Source organism: Triticum aestivum, chromosome 5B (assembly GCF_018294505.1).
Source record: "Triticum aestivum cultivar Chinese Spring chromosome 5B, IWGSC CS RefSeq v2.1, whole genome shotgun sequence".
NCBI lineage: Eukaryota > Viridiplantae > Streptophyta > Magnoliopsida > Poales > Poaceae > Triticum > Triticum aestivum.
The window spans coordinates 276,674,951-276,679,251 of NC_057807.1; the positions used below are offsets into that span (position 1 = coordinate 276,674,951).

General features: G+C 43.8%; 1 long non-coding RNA gene across 1 annotated transcript; it reads left to right on the forward strand.

The window, feature by feature from the left end:
- Positions 1–432: 432 nt before the first annotated feature.
- On the forward strand, positions 433–2,970 carry LOC123115979 (uncharacterized). The gene is made up of 3 exons (XR_006456868.1): positions 433–591; positions 670–911; positions 1,491–2,970. It is a non-coding gene; the product is annotated as an uncharacterized lncRNA (long non-coding RNA).
- Positions 2,971–4,301: the final 1,331 nt, after the last annotated feature.

Genomic DNA, 4,301 nt, shown 5'->3' on the forward strand with positions numbered 1-4,301 from the left:
GTTATAATGCCCTTTATATGTTTGTATTGCATAATATATGTATTTGTTATAAGTGAATTTGTATCTTAAAAATGTTCACTATTTTATATAATAGCAATAATAGCTTTCATGTATTTTCTGGTAATTTTAGGGAGTGATTTTGATATTTTATTTTAGCCAATAATTGTCATGTGCAGTATAGTTTTTAGTCAGAGTTTACTGTGCGTTTGGGCTGCACAGTAGCAATTTAACCCAGCGCGCAGCTTTGTTTTTTTTTCCTTGCCCGCGCGCGCTAGGCAGCAGCAGCCGCTAGCAGGCCTTCGGCCCATTTCCGCACAGCAGGACAGCCCAGCGGCAGCCTTCTTGTCTTTTTTTTTCTCCTCATCCCCTACCTCCAGCGTGTTCTTCCTGGAGACCAATCCGGATCCAAATCCTCCGTGGATTCGGCTCGGATCTTGCAGCTCTCGCCTCCCACCTCCATATAAATACTCCCCACGTCCGGCTCGACCGATTTTTGGCAAAATCGTAGGCTCCTGTGCCCTAGGTCGATTTCGCGATCTCACCGGAGTTCCACCGCTGTTGACCTCCACCGTCGTCGCTTCCGTCGCCACCGTCGGTTCCTAGCACCTCTGTTAACCTATTCTTGATCACCTCGAGCTTCTGTCTCGACCTCACCTCTTAGTGGCACAGGGATTCACCGAACCGAGCGCTGCAACCTCGACCAGAAGCAGAGCACCGCCGCCGTCGCTCCGGTCGCCCATCGACGCCACCACAGGGCGTGATCCTCCCCGACGAGGCCCCCTTTGTCTTCACAGGAGAGTTCCGCGACCGCCCGTCCTTTCCTCCACCACCAGAGCAGGCGCCACCATCCCCGCCCGAGCCGCCCCGTGCCGTTCTTCTCCAACTCCGACGACGCCCAGCTCTGTTCTCAGGTGAGCACGTCTCGCTGCCGCCCGATCTTCTTTAAACGGCCGGGATTAGATCATCTGTGTTTTTTTATTTCCGAACCGTTATCTGTTAAGTTGCGGCCGTCCATCGTTTAACCTCCACAGCGAACACATCACCGGCAATAGTAATGCGCCACATGGCACATCCACAGCCGCAGCAGTTCTTTGAAGAGATTTATTTTTGACACAATATTCTTTTGACAGATTCCATATCAAATGTTCATTTAGGTATATCTTGAGATCCGTAACTCCAAATTCATTGATTCTTTTTCCTATGTACTTGTAGTGACCAGGAGAATATTCTAGAACCAAGATTTCACATTTTTGAACAGTTCAAATTTGAATTTGTTTAAATTTGAACTCAAACTTCCGGAGGCCATATCTTTCAAACTGTTGATCCAAATTAGTTGATTCTTTTTGCATTGTGATCCTACTAGCATGTAGATAATATATACCTATTGATATTTTCTGTTATTTAAGTATGATTTGAATTATTTGTTGTTGGCTTTATTGTGATTGTTATGTGAGTATGGTTTATTTATCGGTGCCTTCGTTATCGTATAGATTGTTCGGAGTGTGAAGCGGATCAGAATTAATCGTTAGAGTACTTCAACACCGTTCAAGGCAAGTTTGCACTTTTGATTTTTCTCATCCTATATTCTGCTATGCATGTGTGGTTTTATGCTATGATATATGTTGGCTTGACATGTGTATCCCGTGTTGTCATGTTTTGGTATGATTTGTGTTATGTGATGGTGTGATAAACTCACTATGGTAGACGTGGGCATGTGTCGAGTGATCCATGAAAATGGTGAGTGTTTATAGCCGTAGGCTCGGGATTATTAACCAGGTGAATGCGTCACTGGCAGAGCGCTCTATTGTCCCTAGAGAATGCGCCATTGACAGAGCGCACTTGAGGCGAGGTATAGTTTTCGGAACATAAATCAGGTGGATGCGTCCTTGGCAGAGCGCTCTATTGTTCCTAGAGAATGCGCCATTGACAGAGCGCACTTGAGAGATACTTCAGAAGTTCTTGTCATGTTTATTTAGAATCTTTGGGTTATCTTGGGCGAGTAAATTAGAGACGGTTGTGAGTTCAGGTAGTGGAGGTAGGTGAAGACATTCTTCTCCGAACTAACTTGTGTGTTTTGTTTGTCATACATTGCTTTGTGGATGTAGGTTTGCCATATCATATTGTGTGATTTGCCAATACATTCAATGTATTGACCCTTTGTGGCTGCAACTTATCATGTTGCAGGATTTTCAGATAATCAATGAGATACAGTAGGGTCGCGAGTCTTCACTCAACATCTTCGCCAGTGGGCCTTGTTTGGACTCATCGTTTGCTTATGCTACATTTCCGCTGTTATTATTGAGTAAAGCTAGTTATGTACTAAGAGTTTGTAACACTTTATAAATTCTGGATCATACGTTATAGTAAATGATGCATTTGTTATTTGATATTCATATGTACTGTGTGTGCTAGCGAATCGATCCAGGGACTAGCACAGTGAGCACAGAGACATCGAATCTTATCAGATTCGGGTCGTTACAGCTCTGCTCTTCTGGAACCCACGTGGTTCTGGTCGAGGCTGTCGATGTCGGAGTACCCCTCTTAAGAGTGTAAAAGTGTGAATATTCACCCCTGTGAGTCCCGGGTAGGGAACCTTGCTGGTCACGTGTGATACCAATATTTTCCCTATACACCGCTATAAATATTTCCAGTATTTCAGTTGAACTCTGTTTAATATTATCTTTTAATTCAGCCTTTTGCACTACTTTATTTTCCGCCGCTAAATCTGTCCATTGATGTCGTATCATTTCCTTGAAACTGAATTACACCGTTGTGATATCCATAACACTTTCTCCTTTTGTACCCTTGAATAAATGCTACTTGCTGGGTATGAATCATCATACTCACCCTTGCTTAATTTCTTTCTTTTGCAGCCCAAAGCAGTAATGATCCTTAGCATGGCTTTGAGCAGTAGGCGTAGCACGCGCCGGGAGGGAATAAATTAAAGTACTTTAGGGTTTATTTTCAGCAAGAGCTTTGTATCCCCAGAATAAAGAATACATGCTATATATGCGTATTATTGTGAAATGTCTTAGTTTAGGCCTCACACATTTATAAGCTTTTGTTTATAAACGCGTGGCGGCTGTGACGTCCGAACCATGTCTTGGGGCGTGATAGTTGAAGTGGTAATCAGAGCTTAGGTTAAATAAAATTAAAAAGTGATGCAACTAATGGGGAATAACCAGGGTATTATTTTTGTGCGCGTAAGTTAGAAACGCTCTTTTTCTGCTTATTTTATGTGAAGCTAACATTTACGTGGCTCATTTGATTATATGTCCTGTCATGAAATTTAGTATTTCACTTCTTATGCATGCATTTTGTTAGTGCTAATATATGTGGTTGGAATCAGGGATGGATGGCCCAACCATCTTCCATCTTAACTTTGTGCAAATCCTCGAGGAGGTAGCCGATCATTTTCACCTATAGCCTCCAATGATCTCTACTAGTGCTCTTTCGGATGGAGGAATCCAGGCAGCTATGCACGTGCAGGTCACCCCGCATGACCCCGGTGCATACACTACCTTCTATGGCTATGGCGAGGATGATCATGAAGCTGGGTGCTCGGCGGCTCGTGAAGCGCTTAAATCACTCTACTTTAGTTTGAACTTTGGCCTAGTGGACTTGCACAGCTATGAGTACTGGGAGACTTTGCTGGACTTGGCACGTTCTGAGCAGCAACATCAGGAGGAGATTGCACAACTCCAGCAGTACCATGAGGTTCGTAGGAAGCAAGAGCTAGACGAGTTAGAGCAAGAGCATCAGGCCCAATTTTATGAAATAAAGCATGACCATGAAATAGAGGTGGAGGACCGCGATCGTTGGATCGAGGAGGAGGGACACAAGACCAAGAAACTAAAGCAAGAAAGAGATGAGCTGGAAGACGTCAACAACAAACAGGATAGTGAGATGATGGATTTGAAGGCAGAGAACTGGTGCCTCCATCAGCAGCTTGCAGCAATGAAGGATGAGAAAGGAAAGAAAAGGGCATGCAACATACTAGCTAGCAGGCGATAGTACTACTTGAGTGGTCGTACGTACTAGCTTAAATAAAGTGGTAGAGCTACTAGTATCTAGTGTGTAATGGTGTGACCTATCTAGTTCGCATGTGATGTTTGCCTCCTGTAGCAACCCTAGTAGTAGTAGGTTGCTTCCACTTTTACTAGCCTTTGCATGTAGCTTGATGTTGACACTAGCACTCCTGTCAGGTGAGGCTGTGCAAATTTTGGTTCTACGTGTCAACCCCTCTTATATAGTAAAATCAACTTTTATGTACTAATGCATGCTATGAAGTGTGGCGGATT